Below are 23,198 nucleotides of genomic sequence, written 5' to 3' on the forward strand. Positions count from 1 at the left end.
GAGCAGGGTTTTTTCTAAGTCGTAAAGCCATCAACCTAGCTGTTGATTTACGACAGTGGTGGGCTTATATGGTTTTCAATGGGAGAAAAAAGGTATACTGGTCTTGCCCTGTAGTTATGAATTTAAAACCAGAGACAGAACATGAAACACAGACAGAGCTCAGTGCTACATCCAATGACAAATACACAGTACAGTGCCTATATATATATATATATATATATATATAGATATCTTTTGAATAAAATGGTCTTTTAGTTTAACTCTTTGGCCAAAGTGTTGTAAGCCCTTGAGCCCCTCCAAGGCAGACAACATCTCAAGGGTCCTAACACTAATATAAATTCTTAATAACCTGTACATTACCAGGAAGAATGATTTATAATAAATCTGTCAAAATGAGTTGCATAGTTCTAAGTCTGATTGAAGCTGGCGGTAATTTCAAGTGCTAGCAACCATTGTATGAGAGGGAGCAAAGGACGTGCAAGCATTGGATGCCTTTTTATCTTGCTGCCAATTTGGGATAGGAGTTCATGGTGAACCTGGGCTGTTTACTTCCACTCTGCAAACCTGGGACTCACCTTACCACCGCAGATGACCACAATAGAGATTTATCTCCCACGAATGGTTCTGTTTAAAATCCTGTAAGTGCACATTATTATGGGTTGCTGATTTTTTAAATAAATGTACCTTATTTTTTACTCAGTTACGTGCTGTGGAGCTTGCGCTTTTGTTTGTTTTTTGTTCATATATATATATATATATATATATATATATATATATATATATATATATATATAAATGTATATATATATGTGTGTTGTGGTTATTTTGGGGGTTCAATATGAGCTTATAGGGGTCCTGTATGTCCTGTAGTTATGAAATCAGAATTCAGCAGAGGTGTGTTTGGGATCAAACACGTGGTTGACATATGGTAACGTACTGAAAAGGGATTTCTGTTTTATCCTGTTTTAAGAAAATATTCTGCATTTATTGTAATTGTATGTTCTTGCAATCCTTTTTCTGTAATCTAAACACAATTTTTATATATTAAAAAATTCTTTAATAAGTAATGCTTTGGGGCTCTGAATGAACTGTTGCACACTTTGTAGAGAGAATTTATATTTTCGGACACCTTTTGCTATAATTGATTTTTGTGTGTTAGTGCAAAGATTTTTCTATAATAAACAGGAGCCTGAGACCCTGGCAGATATATACTGTATGAAATACATATTTTGCATACTTCTCGGGTGGTGGCAATAGGTATGATTGCAATTGAGTTAGGGGTTAATATTAACCCATTGAAAGTACCGTGCAGAGGAGACAGGTGAGTTGGTTAGAGTAGCCATGTGTATTAACCCTGGTTGCATATCTAAGTCACGTGCTCACTAGTGTGCTGTTCGTGACAGATGGTATATGGGGACAGATTGAGAAGATATTGTTCATTTGAGGGACCTTTGCGAAGGTAAAAAGTGGACCAGGTTGAGAGCTGTAAATTAACCCTTGTCCCCTAGTCACAGATGTGCCGTACATGATGAGAGAGAGAAAGAGAGAGATTATAGTTGTATATAAATAACCCTTTTCACTTAATGAGAGATTGATTCCATATCAAACAAGCCAAGAAACACATTCTCTGAGCACACAATCAACCAAAGACAATCACTACCACTGCATATTATGACAGCAAATAACATTAATACTGTATCTTTAAAAGGAGAGGACTGAAAGTCCATTATGGACTACAGTAATAGCAAGAATATTGTTACCATATGTTAGCTATCCGAAAAGAGGACACAAATAGACGTAATGACACACACAGTAACAATGAAACAGACACACACACATAGAGACTGTGATACACATGTACTCCGACACAGATACAGTGACACATACACTGACTCAGTGACACACACGATTTAGTGACACATACGCAAAGATACACAAAGTGACTAAGTGACACACGCAGAGTGAAACAAATGAGAAACACAGTGACACACACTTTCTGACCTAGACAGCTACACACACTAAAAGAAGCAAATACACACGCAGTTATTTATTCAACTGTGATAGAGCCGATCAGAGAACTATCGCACAGAAAGTACTATTTACTTCAGTTTTCATGTGATAGTGCCCCAATCAATACTAACTCAGTTTAATAAATAACCCCCAAATACAAGTGAGAATCTATGGGTTCTATAAGATAATATAGTACTGTCTCTGTGAGTTCTCACTACTTACCACTTAGATTGTAAGCTCTTCGGGGCAGAGACTCTTTTTCCTAATGTTACATATGTCTGAAGCGCTTATTCCCACTATGTGTTATATTATTATGTCACGTGTATTGCTGCTGTGACGCGCTATGTACATGGATGGTGCTATATAAATAAAGATATACATACTGTACATACTTGTATCTCTCCTCACTTATAAATACATAAAAACACAAAAAGAATGACAACCATGAATAACAAAAGCTGTATTGTCTAACAGCCCTGGAGTAGAAAGCATTGGATTACACTGCAGGTGAAGAAAGCACCCAACAGAGGCAGCAGGACACCTGCACTGCAAGTAAGGCAGAGTGGGACCCAGCCCAGGGGTACTAGCAGTATGGCGGAGGAGCTGGTATGGGGGATAAGAACAGTACTGCTCCCTCCAGGAAGTATCCAGTACTTGTCACAGTTGGAGACTAAATACTGGGTTGGATGGGCAATTTGGTCTAGCCTAGTATAGGCAGTTGTTCTGTTTGCACCAGGTAATGGTATGATTAAATGAGCCAATAAGAGAGTTCTTTATAAAAGGGCTTCTAGTGTACAGAGGTTTCCAAACCGCCTTCTTTATACCCACCGTAAATATCCGAGACCTGTGAGGTTCCCAAGGCTCGCACACTATAACCTATTCTATGAAGAACGCTCGTGCTGCTCTCTTGCAGGCATCACGACCGTCAACACATTTTGTTCCGACATTCAAAATCTATTAGTACTATAGGTCATAATTAACATTTGAAAATGTATTTGAAACACACTAAATGAAAGCCCAAATATACAACAAAGCGCCACTCAACAACCCGTTTCTTCTTGGCCTCTGAAAAGTCCATTTCTGTGCTCGTTTATTTTGTAATCAATGTTAACAGGGAATTGTATATAGAACAGTTTTGGTGCAGCCTTTTAATACAATGAAAGATGTACTGCTACTTATTTGTGGTGTTAAAGTTAATAAAAATCATAGTGATGCAAAAGTGATGAAACCCCTCTATTATTTGTCAAATAAGAGACTCATAGTTTAATATGTTCTCAAATTTCGGTCTGAAAGTATAACTATGAACAGCTCAAATTGAAATACCAAACATACATTACATAATTGGTTAAATGGAGGCTTTTTTTTAATTTGTTTTTTTTACATTTTTCATTAAAAAATAACACTTTTGTACAGTCATATTGATTTTTATCAACACGATAGTCTAAATTTTCTTGTGCTTTTACTGTACTTGTTTATTATAATAAAATAGTAAATACATTTATAGCAGGGTCCCCCTGGTGCCCCCTTACCTCCCAGCGCTGCCGCGCCTGACAGCGCAGGCAGGGATAGGTGGGGACGGCACTGCAGGGGAGTGGTGATCGGCTCGCCAGAGGCTCCGGCGGCTCCCTCTACAGGGCGCCATGTTGATGCGTGGGGACGTTTCGCGCATGCGCAGTATGCTCGCACATGGGCATTAGGGGCGTGACAGCGGCAGCCATTGCCAGAAGCCTCCACAAGGGAACTACACTTCTCAGCAGCCTAAGGGGCTGCAGTCACATGGTGTGAAACCAGCCAGACTCCCCTCAGCTTGTGGTTGCTGCAGGTACAGGCCTATAGATAGGGACAGTGCCCCTGTAGCATTAAAATGAGGGATACAGCCAGGACATGGCTGCATCCTGAACTCAGGTGATCAGGGACCAGGTACCTGCAACACAGAGACATTGAATATGGTGGTACAATCCCTGTGGGACCCACCCAACGTAGAGGCGGAGGTTTCGTGGTTACCATCACTGGATCCATGGATCCCATCAGCATCTCTGCGCGCCCGGGTGTGGACACACCCGGCAAGTACCTCACCTCCTCACCTTCATATTTTAGTGGGCAGCGCTGTACCACACATTGGGTTGGGGATTTTGTCTTTGTGGACACCAGGTTGGTTGAGTGGCCAAGGGCCCCTAGGTACTCTGGGAGGTACGGCCGTGCGAGCTCTGGTGGTTAGGCTGTACTATATTAGTGTGTATAGTAAACTGTTCTGCTTTACCCAGTGTGCATTCTTTATGTGTCCTGTAACGGGGTCATTCTACACAATAGAATCCCGTACAGGTGAAGGCGCTACTGAGTATCGTTCCAGGATACACCCCAGGCTCCTAGCAGTTGAGGCTCAGTGTGAGTCACCGGGTATTGTACCACACACACACACACCGTAGCTACACATGTCTCAGGGGGTGGGGGAAGTGCGCTACACATTAATGCCCCTCTTTACACACACACATATACACACGATTCTGAAGCCAGGGTCACGTGTGATGTGTGAATAGCCCCAGATAGCTTAACTCAGCCCCCTTTCCAAATCATGCCAAGTCCTATAATATTTCCTTCACTTTATTGGAAAAGCAGCAGTGAATACAGGTTCTTGTGGATGTTGTGTAGTTGTGAGTTTGTAGTTAAGGGCAGGTAGAAAGAGATGGCCTTGCCATGGGAGTGTGACAGGAAGGTACTCACTCAGCTACGTCAGGAATGAAAAGGAAGTGTAGAGGAATCTGGGTAAAAGGAATAGTCTTGGGACAGACTATCTGTCAGCAAACAGAGGGGAGGGCAGAATAGCCCATTCTAGAAGAGATCTCAGAGGCTGCTGTAGCAACTCACTGATTACATGCCCAGAGGCAGGGAATGCAACATTGTAACATATCACACAGGGTGTGTGTGTGTGTGTGTGTGTGTGTGTGTGTGTGTGTGTGTGTGTGTGTGTGTGTGTGTGTGTGTGTGTGTGTGTGTGTGTGTGTGTGTGTGTGTGTGTAAACTACATGCAGCTGAGAATAAGAAACTGACAGGCAGAAGCTGCAAACAAGGGGGGGGGGTGAACAGTGAGAGCAAAAATGGGCTTACTTGTTCCATGACACACACATACAGTACTGCAGCCTCCCTCTATACACACAAACACACAATGCAGACACCCTCAACACTCACATGCACACAAACTCTGCAGCCCCTGCCCCCCTCTATACATGCAAAAACACATTTCAGGACGCCCTCTATACATACAAACACAATGCAGCCCCTCTCTGTACACAAACACACAATGCAGCCCCCACTCTGTATACAAAGTCACACACAGAAGACATACACATGCCTACAAAACACACCCTACATATACACACCCTGCCGACTCACACACCTTTCTTCTCAGTGTTCTCCTGCGCGCGGCTCTCTGCAGCAGGGAGGGGGAGGACCTTGCTGGTGCCTCCTGTTCAATCACCTCCCCTGTCTGAAAGCTGCTCTCATTCAGTGTACAGTACATGAGAACTCAAACCTGATTGGCTGAAAAACCTGGCAAGGTGCCACAAATACCGGGCCATTACTGAATGAATAATGTTCTGAATCGTGACCAGAGAGTAGGGATTTCAATAACGCCCAGAATTTCTAGCAGTTTAGCCTATAAAATGGTAATAATCTCCTCAGAACAGGACATTATTGGCCAATAATGTCTTGTTCTGAGGGGATTATTACTTAATTATTTTCATTATGGGCTAATTAAAGTCTCAAAACTACAGTAAGGTAGAGAAAAGTACAGAAAGTCGCATTGATCAGGGCTGAAACAAATCAGTTACAACTAGAGTTGGGCAAACTGGTCAAAATCCAGAATTTCCGCAGATTGTTTAGTGTGACGGTGTTCGTCTCGAATCAGGAGGCGGACCCACAGGGCTGAGGTAGGAATGCAGAATAACCGACTGGAGCCTGGGGACAGAGTCCTGTAAGAGTATTCATAGTCAGTAAGCAGGCAGGAGGTCAAGGCTGGCGGCAGTGGTGCAGAGTCCAGGCATCAGGTAAAAGGTCAGGGCAGGCGGAAGGCAGCGAGGTCGGGGTCACGGTCCGGGGTCAGAAACAGGGATTCCAAACAGGCGAAAGGGTAATGCGTGACAGCGATGATCAAACAGAGCTGCAGCAAACAGAACTTTGCTCGGCGACTCCCACCAGGAACTGCAGCCTTATAAAGCAGACTGACAGTACCCAAAATGGCCACAGTGAGCAGAAAGGGCATTAGAGACAGAAAACCTGGACTGCAGTGAAAACTCGTCACGGATCGAGCAGAATCCTTACATTTAGACCAAATCCATCCCTTTAGACCAAATGAGCAGATTAATTTGAATCCTCCATTGGATACAATTAAAAATATGAGATTGATAAATTAGGGAGAGATTCCTGTGCTGAAAAAGGAGCACAGCTGAGGTACCCGACTGGGAGATATTTAAATATATCTTGCATAGCCATTAACATGAGTCTTATTTAACCCTTCCTAAAAGGATTTCCATGCCAACTATATAGAGTTGTTAATAAGCCTGAAGCACCAACCTAATGACTGGAATGGTGTACTGGTGTCAGACCCAACAGGAATCAAATCCACAACCACTGCTTTGCTAGGCCGCAGCTCTAGCAGTGTGAGCTAAACCAGCTGATGGCTAGCAGTGTAACTGTCTACCAAGAGCATACCTCCAAGGGATATCTATTTTGTTGATTGTAACCTTGAAAGAACTTCAAGCATAAAGTAATAACATGTACTGGGGGCTAGGAGTTACTGAGGCCAGGTGAGATTAAATAAAACATGTTTTCTGATACAAACAAGTAAAAACAAGGTGAAGCAGAGCAAATAAAGCAGATGCAGAGAGAAAGTAATAAAAGAAGGTGAGCGTGTGACTTGAGTTAGTACTTCTAATGTTTTAAAGGATAAAGACAGGGGGCATGTTTACTAAACAGTACTCTGCCATAAGGTACCTTCGATGCTGGAATACATTACTGTACAGCCTATTCAAATAAATGGACTGTAAGATGTCTTCCTGCATCTCATTTCAGAAGTATATATAGTATAATATTATATATATATATATATACGCTCTTACAACGCTTTGAAACGTTGTTTATGTGAATGTGTATATATACACAACGTTGCAAAGTCTCATAAGAGCGTTGGATAAGCCATTTTGGCGTTGTAAAAATGAACATAGGTATGCATTGCATAGCGTTGGATAAGCCATTCGTTGTAAAGCGAAGCGTTGTAAAACGAGGACTGCCTGTACAGCCTATTCAAATAAATGGACTGTAAGATGTCTTCCTGCATCTCATTTCAGAAGACAGGGATACCCTTAAAACCTGACCTTTTCGGGGTCTTGAGGCCTCTGTGCAGAGGACATACTTGAAAACGAGAGGTAACTCTCAATGTATTACTTCCTGGTAAAATATTTTATAAATAAATAAGGAGTTCAGCACCTCTGCTGCATTAGACACTAATGTATTAGACTCCATTGTTGTTCAATCTTATCCCACTTTGCCCCCCTCCCCCCTGAAAAAAGGTGTTTTTCAGGGCCATACACTGAAACTAATAAGATTTGGGAGTTGTGGAGCACGAGTTGGCATTGTGTAACCCCCCTTTCTTCTAGAGATGCAAGCAAGACAGTGTCATAATAAAGTCAAAAGGGATTTTCACCAATATACTGGCGTAGCGAAACTTACTGTCCCCGGAGTCGCGGCTGAAAAAGCTTACGGCTGCGGCTCCAGAAATAGCAAAGCTGCGCAGATATATCACCACCATGAGAGAGCCATGCTTCCGGATGGGAACCACCGCGGGAGAGCCATGCTTCCGGATGGGAACCCCTGCGGGAGAGCCATGCTTCCGGATGGGAACCCCCGCGGGAGAGCCATGCTTCCGGGTGGGAACTCCCGCGGGAGAGCCATGCTTCCGGATGGGAACCCCCGCGGGAGAGCCATGCTTCCGGGTGGGAACCCCCGCGGGAGAGCCATGCTTCCGGATGGGAACCCCCGCGGGAGAGCCATGCTTCCGGATGGGAACCCCCGCGGGAGAGCCATGCTTCCGGATGGGAACCCCCGCGGGAGAGCCATGCTTCCGGATGGGAACCCCCGCGGGAGAGCCATGCTTCCGGATGGGAACCCCCGCGGGAGAGCCATGCTTCTGGATGGGAACCCCCGCGGGAGAGCCATGCTTCCGGATGGGAACCCCCGCAGGAGAGCCATGCTTCCGGATGGGAACCCCCGCGGGAGAGCCATGTTTCCGGATGGGAACCCCTGTGGGAGACCCAAGCTTCTGGATCAGAACCCCCACGGGAGAGCCATGCTTCCAGATCAGAACCCCCGCGGGAGAGCCATGCTTCCAGATCAGAACCCCCACGGGAGAGCCATGCTTCTGGATGGGAACCCCCGCGGGAGAGCCATGCTTCCGGATGGGAACCCCCGCGGGAGAGCCATGCTTCCGGATGGGAACTCCCGCGGGAGAGCCATGCTTCTGGATGGGAACCCCCGCGGGAGAGCCATGCTTCTGGATGGGAACCCCCGCGGGAGAGCCATGCTTCCGGATGGGAACCCCCGCGGGAGAGCCATGCTTCTGGATGGGAACCCCCGCGGGAGAGCCATGCTTCCGGATGGGAACCCCCACGGGAGAGCCATGCTTCCGGATGGGAACCCCCGCGGGAGAGCCATGTTTCCGGATGGGAACCCCTGTGGGAGACCCAAGCTTCTGGATCAGAACCCCCACGGGAGAGCCATGCTTCCAGATCAGAACCCCCGCGGGCGAGCCATGCTTCCAGATCAGAACCCCCGCGGGAGAGCCATGCTTCCGGATGGGAACCCCCGCGGGAGAGCCATGCTTCCGGATGGGAACCCCCGCGGGAGAGCCATGCTTCCGGATGGGAACCCCCGCGGGAGAGCCATGCTTCCGGATGGGAACCACCGCGGGAGAGCCATGCTTCCGGATGGGAACCCCCGCGGGAGACTCATGCTTCCGGATGGGAACCCCCGCGGGAGACCCATGCTTCCGGATGGGAACCCCCGCGGGAGACCCATGCTTCCAGATGGGAACCCCCGCGGGAGAACCATGCTTCTGGAGCAGAACCCCCGCGGGAGAGCCATGCTTCCGGATGGGAAGCCCCGCGGGAGAGCCATGTTTCCGGATGGGAACCCCTGTGGGAGACCCAAGCTTCTGGATCAGAACCCCCACGGGAGAGCCATGCTTCCAGATTGGAAACCTTCCGGGAGAGCCATGCTTTTCAGATTGGAACCCCCACTCTGTTATCTGTAAATCCTCCAAGACTGGGGGCGGTCACGCGGCTGGTCCCGGTGCCGATAACAGTAATCTTGCTACATCTGTAAGACTACCCCTCACGTCTCACTATTTAGGAGGGAGACTAACAGATTTTTATCTGAAAATTGTTTTAATTATTTTTACCTGAAAAAGGAAATTCATTTAACGCTAAAAATAACAATAACCTCCCACACTTCCCTAATGTTTCTGATAAGAGGTTTTATCCCTTTGCTGTCAGAAGCGTTGCACGCCACTATGGCAGCAAAAGGGATGTGTTGCAATATACGCAAAGCCTGCAGGCCCTACTGGCTGGTAAGGGGACAGTGGACCAAGTTCTGACTTCAACTAAATTCCAGTCAGCCGCTGATGCAGATTCTTGAAGGCAGCAATCCCGTCCTAGGTGTCTTTTTTTTCATCTCTGGGCACCCCTGTTCACGAGATACTTACAGCTTAAGGTGCTGGTTCACTTCTTGCTTTAAAAAAAAAACCATGGCATCCGTAGTCATCCAATAGGAAGCGGCGATGTCACCCATTGCGACTTCCTATTGGTCCACAGTTTGGCGGTTTTAGCACCCCTGTCTGCTTTGTTTTGAGCCCATTCCTTTTGCTGGGCTTTTGATTGAGAAGCATGCAGAGAGTGACGAGACACTCTTTCTTCTCACCAGTATTTAGTAATCCGCAACACAGTACTTGACTATTCAGTACTACTCCTGAACTGGTTCAAAGCAGTGGCCTTGTGTTTTGTTTGGTTAACATGAGTCCTTGGGAGATAATACTGCCTCATTGCAACAGACACATTTCAGAGTATTTGGAAGACCCAATTCTTGTAATTCTAGGCACTTCATTAGATTTACCCAACATTCATATGACTTATTGCCTTGTACCACATACCTTTATGATTACACAACTTGGAACAGATAATCTCTTGTTTTGAGCTGCAAAGTGAAGTGCTGCTATCCACCCTGCCGACTTCTACAAAAAATCCTATTTTTATAAGAAAGCAAATACAGCCCCCGGGATTAAATCTCTCTTTTGACATATGACTTTTTAAGTTCAATTGCGTTAGTGGAGCTGCAAAGCTATGAGTCACCCAGCACAAGAGCTGCATGTGGTTCTTAAAATACATTGTTGAATAGCTGAGGGCATGTACGAAACAGCAATATAATTATCTGCCATGAAACTCAGGAAATGCTGCACTTCAGTGCAAGTCTAACTTAGCTGACATTTAAAAATACGTTGCACCTTTATGAAAAGTGTATTGTAGTGTTTTACATCACCCTTTCATAGTTGAATGTGTAGGCAGCGTTTGCAGTTTCTAAACGGATTTCTTTTGTTGACAAGAGGTGTTTGCTCCCGTGTGTGTGTGTGTGTGTGTATATACAGTATATATATATATATATATATATACAGTATATATATATATATATATATATATATATGTAACGGGTTTCCCCCCCCCCAATCGCAGATTTGGTGTGGGTGCGGAGAACATACGTGTTACCAGGTGTGTGTGGTGCGTTACCTGTTGGCTCACAGGAGGGCTGAGCTTCCGCCACGGGGAACCTGGGGCAATTACAATACTACGGACAACCACTTACAATAGGTGCAGCGCCTCCACCTGCGATGGCTCCCAGCAGAGGGGGAGTGGTTCCTCGCAGGACAACACAATAATCACATACACGGGGAGATATATTAACGAGTGACTTTACTAACAAGCAATATAACATATCACGGCAATACCTTTATATAACCTGTGTCCCTCTCTAGAGGAGACACCTACTGCGTCGCGCAGGACGCTTTCCCAACACCAGGTGATCCCACCCAGGGTCCAAAGAAACCCCACCCAATGTCCCGCACTTTTGCAGAGAGTCAGTGGGTGACTGCGCAGTCACAGTTACACTAAGGGCCCGTTGGTGCACTTAGAACTGTAGATACCTGCCGAGCACTCCGGTGCTCGGATCAGCAACGCTTCACAAAGGGTCAGACGTGCGATGAACCCGTCTGATCCTATCCTGCCGATATTCTCTGTGGACCCCAACGTGGATCCGAACTCCTTCACTGGAACCGCAGCATCCGCTGAGTCCCTCACTAACACAATAGCAACATGACACATACTGCACTATAGGCGTCCCTATAACACAACATCCTTAAGTGGCTTAAGGGTCAACTTCTAGGGCATTCGGGGTTGCCTATCCTATATAGGTAGGTCTTGTACCCACCCTACTCATAATACGGGCCCTGGGCCATGGCTCCCCGGATTGGTTACCGCTATGAACCCCCCCAGTTGCCTCGTACTACGCGCAACGCCGGCCTGGGCAATGGCTCCCCGGATTGGTTACCGCTATGAACCCCCCCAGCGCCTCGCCACTCGCAACACGGACCCTGGGCTATGGCTCCCCGGACTGGTTACCGCTATGAACCCCCCAGCTGTCTCGTGCCACTAATTCACCGAAAGCCTGCCGCAATGCGTCTGCAGACTAACCTCAGCCCCCTTTATCCCTGGCTATTCCCCAGCTCTAACTACCATGAATGACAGGGTCCCTCTCTGAGACTATCCCTGGCAACACTCACTAACCTGGGGGAATAAGGGCTAACTTGGACCTTAGGGCCGCTGGCCTAGTGCAGGGAGTCCCCGGCTCCTGCACCCTACCTCCTTCCTTGGGCTCCTGACTCTGACTGACTCGCAGGCTCTCTGCCCGCGAAATGTATCCACTTGCTCTCCTGACCATCCGGCAGCCCTATTGGCTCCTATGAGGCACCTGGTGCCTCCCTCGCTAAGCACTATGGGAATTGTAGTCCCTGGGCGCCTGCAATAACATTGGGGCCGCGTGCGTGCCTTTCCTACACCTACACTAACCCCTAATGGCCGCCGCAACCTCTCCCTGTCTATCCCTACTCTCGCGCGACCCTCTAAAGGCCATGATTTATTAAATCTTTTATATCTGATTTTATACAAGGATCGGGCGCTTTTTCTCTTTCTTTTCTCATATATATATATATATATATATATATATATATATATGTATATGTATGTATATACTGTGTGTATATACTGTGTATATATATATATATATATATATATATATATATATATATATATATATATATATATGAGAAAAGAAAGAGAAAAAGCGCCCGATCCTTGTATAAAATCAGATATAAAAGATTTAATAAATCATGGACAGACAAATGTACACTCACACTTTGTCAATAAAATAAAGGCATGTTATGGGACCAGCCCATGCACCAGATCGAAGACTCCACAGCTCTCCTCCGTTCGATTGCGGTTGAAATGCCTGCAAATGGATGTTGCTGCTGTTGCAATCACGAAAATAGGTTTTTCCCTTCAAACCGGAACTTCTCTGTTCAGTGCGGCCGCCATTGCTCTCTCACAAATCAGGGACCAGGGAAACCTTTACTGACGTCCTCACTCTGGCGTCATGGACTGCTCGACCACCGTAGTTTCTATGCCACGTGACCCTACGCGTTTCTTCCGTCTCAGCGGATTTCATCAGGGGATCGCAGTAGTCTGCGAAAGGCGCTGTCTTTTATATTGTTCTAATATATATATATATATATATATATATATATATATATATATATATATATATATATATATATATTAGAAAAAGAAAAGAGAAAAAGCGCCCGATCCTTGTGTAAAATCAGATGAACATTTTAATATGACACGGACAAGACAAATGCACACTTACAATTTGTCTAATAAAAACAGGCATTTTATGGGACCTGCCCATGCACCAAACGAAGACTCCACGGTCACCTCCGCTCTGTGATAGCCAAGATTGTTCTGTAGCCAGTGTCTGTGGACGCCGTGAGCTCCAGGATAGATGGAATCCACTTGTATAGAGCTGTTAGCAGCGTGCGTCCACCATTCTTCTCACGCATGTGATGCCGGGACCCGGAAGAACTTCACTTCACAATGTCTCTCTGGTGCTATAGCAGGTCAACCACGTCAGCCACCGTAGTTCCAAATGTAACTATCCCTACGCGTTTCTTCCGCGTAAGCGGATTTCATCAGGGGATCACAATCATTACTGGTATCTGGTGCAACATTTTGCAACATTTTGCAACATTTTGCCACACGTCACCAGCGGGGCAGCATTTTGTGTGTGTTGGGGAAAGTGCGCTGTCTTTAAACTTGTTATATATATATATATATATATATATATATATATATATATATATATATATATATATATACACAGACACACACACATATATATATATATATATATATATATATATATATATATATATATATATATATATACATATATATATATACATACAGTATATATACATATAATAGTCTTGTAATACTCATCGCGTTTTTGCAGCCTTTTATTTTAACGGTCCCACGTTGGACGGAATAGAAATTATGGCATTGATGTATTTGATGTATTTATACGTTTAAAGGAGCAATAGAACCTAACTAACTTCCAGAGCGGAACACCACTATTTCCAGCTCCCAGCTATATACTGGTGAAGTTACCGGTAGCACTTCCTGATTTTTAAAGGAGATATAAATGGCCGTCCAATGAGAAGTCACAACCGATGTTGCAGCTTCCTGTTGGCTCAATATTCGGCAGCCATTTTGTTTCCCCCTGGGGGAGGTCTAAACCCAGAGCTGAAAAAAGTGAAGTTTGGGTCAGGGGGACCCCCACCCTGTAACAAAATGGGGGTAAAAGACACACACAAAAATAGGAGTAACTGGTCCGAAATTGATGCCTTATATCATTTAGGGTGGGTTTTGTTGCCAAATACTTTCATTTGGAACTGTGACCTTAATAAATTGCTCCCCAGACAGATAGGGAGCATTATTATTGAGTCTGATTATCTCTGATTCTGACGGAGCGAACCAAGAGCGCCAATTACTCCTCTCGTTCACATCCCTGTTGTGAATAAAACTAAAAATGGGGGTAAAAAGACTTAGAAATCGCAAAATAAACTTCAACACATCTGACTGAATAAATGCTGCAATTGCTTAATTCCAACCTAATAAACATGATATTAGTTCCATTTGGTCCTGTGCTGGATGGCCCCATTAAAACTGACTGAATGCTATCTGAAGGTGTAGTCCAAATTAATTGATCCGCTGCTCCTACAACAAGATCTATATTTTTTTACTAATCATCTTTTCCTTTGTGTACCTGATAATGTGATTAATTGTCAAAAATCATCAAGGTTTTTTGTTTTGCAGAAATAGTGACATAAAATCATTATTCCGCGCGGCTAAAATTGGTTGTAACTAGACATGGGCAGATCTGGATCCGCTTTGGATCAGCTGGTTCCTTTGGTCCATGGATCAGTTTAAAAAAGGAGAGAGAGGGAGAGAGGGGGAGAGAGTGGGAGGAAGAGAGGGGGAGTAAGAGAGAGGGAGAGAGGGAGAGAGAGAGAGGGAGAGAGGGAGAGTGAGAGAGGGAGAGTGAGAGGGAGAGAACACCAAGCACTTAATCCTCTTCTTCTGGGTGGAGAATCATATCTAATAAGCAGTCTTCTGAAATGAGACACTTCAGTCTTTGACTGAGCCACCTGTGCTGAAGCACGGATATCTTTATAACCTGACCTTTTGGGGGTCTTGAGGTCTGGAGTTGACCACCCCTGGCCTAATGCACTGTAAAGTTTATAAAAGCAGCAATCCCGTATACAAAACAAGTTTCTTTTCTTTTTAACATCGTTGGAACAAGAAGATCTTATTTCAGCTCTGGCTTCCCAAAATACTGGATTTATGTTACCCACCCCCACCTCAAATATAAAAATAGCACTTGTGAGCATATTCACGTGTCTCAGACCGGTCTGCAACCCTGCGCTTCACCATTGTCTCTTAGGCCTAGGACATAGTAAAATCAGCGTCGCTGAGGCGGGCTGAGCCGCGCTGAACAGATGCACAAAGCCCCTGCATCGGTAATCAGGGCGGCTATAGTTTCTCACTCCGCATGCGTGCTGATGCGTGCGGCGGCTGAGAAAATCAGAAGAGACAGGCAAGTTTGAAATTTTGCCGCTTGGGGGAGCGGAGGAGTGGTCACGTGACCGCTCCCATCCAATGGGGCTGCAGCCGGCATTTTACCTACTGTGTCGGTGAGATAGCAGAGCCACCAGACCAGACAGAGTAGAGGCAGCACAGAGGTGTGTGTGTGTGTGTCACTGTGTATGTGTGTGTGTCACTGTGTGTGTGTGTGTGTTTGTGTCACTGTGTGTGTGTGTCACTGTATGTGTGTGTGTCACTGTGTGTGTGTGTCACTGTGTGTGTGTGTGTGTGTGTGTGTGTGTGTGTGTGTGTGTGTGTGTGTCTGTGTGTGTGTGTGTGTGTGTGTGTGTGTGTGTGTGTGTGTGTGTGTGTGTGTGTGTGAATATATTTATCAAAGTTGCACAATGTTAATAAATAATTTATTCTCACAACATGTCTTTTTTTTAATTTTTAAAATATTATATAATATACACACACACACACACACACACACACACACATATACACACACACACAGGTTCCCCAGTGAGACACAAACCACTTCAAAGTGACACACACAGTTACCCAATGACACACACACACACACACTGACAGCTACCAAGTGAGACACACACACAGTGATACCCGCCTCCCAAGCGCGCTTGCTGTCTCCTCTGCCAGGACAGCAAAAAGCTCCTGGTAGAGCGAGCGGCAGCAAGCAACAGCACCAAATTCTTTACTATGTCCTAGGCCTTAGGCTACGGCCCCGCTGCCTGCGCTGCACGCGCGTCTGCGAGGCAGGCGGCGCGTGCAGCCGAATCCCCCGGTCTGCAGAGAGCTGCAGGGGGAAAGACAGGGAGGGGCGTGATGGGGGAGCGACAGGGGCGCGACCGTGACGTCACCCGGCAGGTTCGCCCTCATTGGCTGAACCGCCAGGGGGCGTGGCCTAGCGCTCCGTCGCGAGTCATGATCTCAATTTTCTTGAGAGCAGGAGTTTGTCTGCGCAGCGCGGCAGCCACCCCTCGAAGCGGGCCCGGCCCAATTGTGGGGCGGCTCTTGTCCCTGCAGCGTCCGCCACCGCGGGAGCTGCAGTAGCAAGCGGGGATCTGGCCTTAGCATACAATGCTTCCACTGCAGCCAGGGATTCTGGGTAATGACATGCAAATAAGCGCACAGTGTCACTGTTTGCTTCCGGTCCATTTTAATATGGAGCCCTATTAGCTGATGCCTGCCGTATCACGCAGCTTTTCAGCACAACCTGGATTAAAGAAGTGATTAGTCAGGAAACCTACAGGTACTCACAGACAGCTGTTTCAACCTTTTCGGTCTCATCAGTGCGAGGTTGGTTGCTGACTTTGCAACGTGAAGCTGGTAAAATATATGAAGCAAGCCGAGGGGAAATATTAGGTTTTCAAAATTAAAGACAGAAAATGTTTTATTAACAAAACAAAAAAAACACTGAAACAGGTTCAATTCCCTTTACTTTAATAACATTGGACCTTTCCAAGTGGGAGACCGGGCCTCTGAAAACCAGTGCTGCCGGGGATAGAACAGCATGGCAGCTGGAATCCGATTACATCTAATGGAATGTTTGAGAACCGATAAACCGCGAGGAAAGCAAGCAGGAGATTCCAGAAGAGGGAATTGCAACCGGAGAATTTACCTGGTAACAGTGGCAACTGAGAAAACAACAATGGTTTATAATAATATAGATTAAAAAAAAACATTTTTTAAATCAGATTTTTACATGTCTATTTTCTTTTAATGTAGCGAAGTTCGGTTAACTGGTCACTGGTTCATACGACGTATTTAGGTGAAAGTTGATTTCTACCTTCTATTGCAAGAATATCTTTTTTTTTTTTTTTAAAGTGTACATTACTAATAAAACAAACAGCACATTCTTTGTCAAACACAACGTGGTGTGCTAGTCAATAGTGTGTTCACGATCTGGTATAATTCAATCCTGGTAGCTCTTCAGCAATATTTTGAGACAAACTGCCTCAGTGAGCGTTGCACTGAAATATGACATCAAATATGGTAACATACAAATTATTATGACAAATGATAGGCTCAGTTGAGGGATCAAATGAGACAATGTTTTTGCAGGCCTCTGCGATGCCGAGCATCTTCGTATTGGTCCCTCTGGCAGACAAGAGGTTAAGAGGTTAATGTGCATTCCGTAAGAACACATGACAGATGCACGCCTCTAGGTTCATGCACTGCAATGTTTGCTGCCGGCACTATAATGATTTTCTTGGAAAGTTACCATATCTTTGCACGCAACCATTTCTGTCATATCACTAACGCTGTGCAGACAATTTCCCTGTGAGAATCTAATAACCAGTACACCTCTAGTCTGTAGGTTACTTTTATTTGTGCCCGTGTTAGTCAGCAATCATAAGGGGTATTTAGAAACCGTGCTTTCAGATCAGCAATATTTTCTGGCAGATGAAATGATGAACTGTATTTGGATAATAATGATAATAATAATTTAATGTTTAAGGCCAACTCATTGCATATCCAGGTGACATAAATTCCTTTAGTCTCCAACCCCAATTTCCTATGTATTAACCTACTTAACTACAGCTAGAGATACATTTGAGAAGAAATATTGTCTCATAGGATTTGTCTTAAAGATACAAGACTAAAGGATGTTTTGATGGACAGATTCATGATGGTGATCCAACTCCTTTTCCAGAGCACTAAGGCCTGGATACATAAATCATAGACAAGCCAAAAATGGGGTATTATCGCCCCCAAAAATGCATTATTGTTGTGGTGCCATACATCGCTGCTGCATCCCTAAAAATAACACATTTGTTTATGTGGCCGGTAAAAATATCGGGGCCGGCATCAAAATGACTAAACACAGCCAATTTAGTCATCTTAAAGCCATACATCAAGTCCCAATATTTATCGGAACCGCAGTAGCGCCCAAAACCCAATTTCTATTACAGGTCACCATTGATTGCCAATGTGGCATTCTAGACCCCATTGACAAGGGCTAGGCAGCCACAGGTATCAAAGCGGTTAATGTTATTTCTACCAAAGGGTTCTGTAATAAATGATATTACAGACGCCTATGGTAGAAATATTAGCAATGCGATCATGAAGCGGGAATGAATGCGTTATTAACGGCCATGTTAATTTCTGCATCGCAGCTACGGGTAAAATATCGCGTCCGGCAAATTATTACCGTACTCTTGATGACTTTGGTCATAAAATTGTGGTAATAAGAAGTGATCTTTATTTTGATTATTTTTACTGAGTGCGATATTAACTCTGTTTGAATGGAGTTTAATATATCTAGGCCTATAATCCCCACACCAGACGTGCAGCATCCATACAAGCAGAAAAGTAAGGCTTTACAATTTTATTAAGCTATACCAACGTGTGGACATACCTGCTGACTAACTTCATGTCCTCAATGTAATAATAATTATTCAGGGCGGTCTTTTTTTTTTTATATACAGGTTTTACCACAACACCAAAGTTGCTAACAGATCACGATAAGTAAACAGGACAAGATGGTTTCAAACTGTTGATCTAGATGAGTTAGTTGGCATGTACTGTATGCACAGGTCTGTGTTTATCTGTGTGTAATTGTCAGAGTGCAGGTCATTGTATAATCAGTGTGTGAGTGTTTACACTACAGTATACAGTATATCAGTGCCGTTGCGTGTTTCGATGTGTTATTGTGTACTGGAGAAACATGGGGGAAAAAAAAAAAGTACCTTGCTGTAGCTCCTGGGATTTAAATAGGGTTGCCAGATGTCCAGCATTGAACCGGACTATTCTGTGTTTGGACACTGTCCAGTAAAAGATTAGAGGTAATACTTGTATGTGTCCGGTATTACTTCTCTGGACATGGCTGGCTTGGGGAGGCTGCGGGATTTCCCTGAGCAGGGACAGAGCAGGGCTGTTGCTAGGGTGCTGGGCAGTTTCCTCCATCCTCATTGGCTCCTGCTGGGTAATGAAGCCTATCAGGAGGAGGTGGGGCCAAGGAGAGGAAGAAACAGCATGGAATGGAGAGAGAGGTGTTTGTGTGCACGTGCAGGGTGTGTGTGTGTCTCGTGCACGTAACACCTTTCATCATTGGGTCTGGTATTTTTGGAGAAGCCACCTGGCAACCGTACATGAGACGGTAAGAATTGTGTGCAGCCACAGTAAGTCCATGTTCATTTATAGGCTGCCCATGGCTTTTCTCCCCCCCTCACCCCCCCTGCCAGGGAATGCCACTGTTCGGTTCCGGCAGCGAGGAACTAAGTTTCAGTGCATCTGTATGTCTATATCAGCTTGTATTGGTGAATGTTTGCATCAGTTGCTGGCTTTCGGTGTCAGCAGCTACAAATGACCCAGAGCACCATTAATGCCTTCGCTGCCAGAGCAACCAGCAATGCATTGTGCAGCATGTTACCGTTTTGCCCTGCAATACATTGTCGGCCCCTCCGTCAGGAAGGAGTTACAATATATGCTTACAAAATACTTGCATGTCGGACTCCCCTGCAAGTACAGAATCAATACCAGTAATAAAGACAGAGTTCCTTTTATAGAAAATATTGTATTTGAGCGCGCTGTCTCTCCAAACGACCCCCCTCTCGGCTACCCGGTGTCACCCCGCAGCTCCCAATCTCCCGTGTTCAGCGGGGCATACTCAGCAATCAACAAAACAAAAATAGGAGCGCATGTAAATGAAACCAGAAGAAGCCAAAATGAATACATATATTTTTATCAAGAAAAGTAATTCATCATACAAAAATACACATAATTCAAAAATATATAATAAACCTTGTCTATAATGAGACAAATAAATTGCCCCAGAGACCTAGCCACATAGGAATGAGGGATATAAACACCCAAATGCACAAACCCTAGTTGTAACAGGGAGGAAGAAGTGCTAGGAAAGCTAGATGTTAGAGAAAAACAGACCTTAAGCACTAAAAATCTTCTTTGTGCTCCTCGTGGCAGGCTGGTCTCCAACAGCAACACAAACTGACCGTCGTCACGGCCGTGCGTCGCTGCGTAATCACGTTCCTTTTATCTCATTATTATTTTTTTTAAGCAATAAATAAATGCAAAAAAGAGGGAAGAGAAACTGGGATTTTACAAAAACATTTGGGAACTGAACCACCAGCAACACTTTCACCCCAGCCTATTCTGCATACTAAGCCCTCAATGCCCAAACAACCCGCCAGCACTACTGTATCAACCTCGACTAGTAGCACTGAACAAAAACAATGATTTCCACCTTGCCCATTACAGTAAGGCCCCGCTTTTCAGCGGTTTTCAATAATAGCAGAACACGAGAGAGACACTTGCTGTGATAGGTCACATTGCTGGGTGTTATGTCCTGGCCCTCTTTACCTGCGCGGTTCTGCTGTAACTTGCCCTCATAGGGTCACCATGACACAAACAGCGGCCCCGGGATTAAAGGCTTTATGCGCCGCCCCTCCTTTGTGACGCTAAACCAAATAATGGAGACCACACAATGTTGGAAGAAAAGGTCACAGCTTTATTTTAACATCCGCTGTTAAAATCCTACCAGCCTGCCCGCCAGCCAAGTATGCTCCATGCAAAATGGGGGGGAGGGGGAGATCCCTGCCGACAGCCAGCAATTGGCCCGCTCCCTCCCCCAGCCCGTATCATGTGCATGGGGGGGGAGATCCCTGCCGACAGCCAGCAATTGGCCCGCTCCCTCCCCCCGCCCGTATCATGTGCATGGGAGGGAGATCCCTGCCGACAGCCAGCAATTGGCCCGCTCCCTCCCTCCGCCCAAAAGCACTGTAAAATGGGAGGGGGAGATCCTCATTCAGCCGATGTTGGGCTGCTTCCCTCCCCCTCCCGCCCCTAGGGTCAGCTTAGGCCCAGCCCTAAAGCTGGCGCCCAGCCTTTTACCAGCGTTGATTGGGCATAGGCCGGCCCGGCCCTACAGCCGGCGCCTCCAGCCTGCCGCGCTGTTCTAGGGGCTCCAGCTGAGGGACAGACCCTAAAGTCCTCGCCCTTTCTCCGTCTCGTGAGCTTGGCTGGCGCGGCAGCTCCGCCACCCGGAGGCCCCTCTGCCGGGCACTGGCTACCCTGGGGCCGACACGCCCACCCAAAGCTGCGACCTCTGATCTTAATTCTTCCCGCAAAAAACCCTTGATGTTACTTAAGAACACCTCCAACCCCTTTGGTGATAGATGCACACAGTCCCTTCTGTGCCAGCTGCACTCCTTGGTGTCAGTCCCTCTGCGCTTTAAGAGTTTTACCGCCGCTAGAGGATGAATTTTGCCCATGGCCTTATTTACCTTCCTCCTAGCTTTCTCTTTCCGTGGCCCTTTTAAAATTTGCTTTGGACTAATTACAGACCAAATGATTAAAACCTCACTCCACCGCGCCTTCAAGCGGGCGCATTCCTGCTGTAACCGATAAATCAACTCTAGTGTTTTGGTGTTGGCTGGGTCATTCCCCACGAGGTGTAGCAAACTAACATCCGGTTTCACCTGAAATTCTGCTCACTCCTTGTCCAGAGCCTGTTACAGATCAACCAAGCACCTTCCTCTCTTCCCAAGCCAACGCCAATTCACCCCCTCTCCCGTACACCACAGCTGCTGGCCGCACCGCTGATCCTTCGCCCATACGTGCGCCCACTGAACGAAAGGAATGTCCCATGATCCACACTTCCAGGGTCTTTTGTGCAGCTGTCTACTGAGAGGGAAAAACATGTTAATCTTCTTGGCTCCGCACGTTGCTGTGCCCTTAGGCCCTGATGTAACCCCCTATAGGCGCTGGGTTTCCACCTCCCCGGTTTCCACATTTGGTCCGGCATACAGCCGTTCTCAGCTACCGCTGTTGTGGCACCAATTCTAAAGCAATGGGTAACAAATACACTGGGATCCATCCCCCTTAGCAGCAAGGCACCGCCTAAAAACGCTTTGAAATTGGTACCTTGTGAGTGGTGTTGCGTCCTGATGGATGATGAAATTGCTCCCAACCTTGGGCCTGTGCCTTACGTACCCCTTACTCAACGCCACTGGGCAAACTTCCGTTATCCTCTATAGTGAGGTGGACCCACACTCCCCTTCCCGCTTGGTCGGTTTTAGACCTGCGAATCTTGCATACCACTGACGTAGCATTGAGAATCATGCTCGCGAAAAACAAGCCCGAACCCTGGATTGTTTAAGATGCCGCCACTAGCTCGCCAACCCTGGAGGCACCAAGAAAGCCACGGCAAATACTACTCTGAACAGTTCCCTTTTCCGCTGTACTGAAACATGGCTCTTTTGCTGCCATCATCAATACCTTGAAAAAGAACGCTGTGACGTTCGAAACGCGTTGTATGGGTCTTTTGTCACATTAAAGTGCCCTTTTATTTATTTATTGTTGAATCTGGGTCCTTCCTGCTCAGTTTTTGCTAGTGCGCTTTTGTTCTCCATTTTCCTGTTATACTGCATATCTGTAGCTGCACAGCCTGCCTACCACTCCTAGGATGTGAGTATTGCTTATGTTCAGGGGAACCTGCCAATGAGACTGAGGGTGAGTGGGCTTGTACCATCTACCACCTGTCTTCAGGAGGATAGTACCCATACTATTGCATATTAAGTACTATATCATACTCATTTTATATACCTTGGCTTAGTGGTTTGGCTCACTTTATTTCATTATACCTGCATAGAGCGCTTTAGCCTATTTTTCTATCATCAATACCTGAAGCCTGTCTGGCGTTATCGGCTCCTTACTGTCAGTTCACTTGGCTTCACCCCTATCCCAGCCTATTCTTAGGGTTCTCCTAACTATGAAATCCTTAGTTATGTCCTTGCAGATGTGCTATTTCAGAAAACCACAGTCCTGCCATCATGGCCCCAACCCCCAGCTGCCTTCTGGGCCTGTAGGAAGCTAATGATCCGCGCGCTGCTACCACGCTTACCCTCGACT

The sequence above is a fragment of the Ascaphus truei genome, chromosome 2 (genome assembly GCF_040206685.1).
Source record: "Ascaphus truei isolate aAscTru1 chromosome 2, aAscTru1.hap1, whole genome shotgun sequence".
In the NCBI taxonomy this organism is placed as follows: domain Eukaryota; kingdom Metazoa; phylum Chordata; class Amphibia; order Anura; family Ascaphidae; genus Ascaphus; species Ascaphus truei.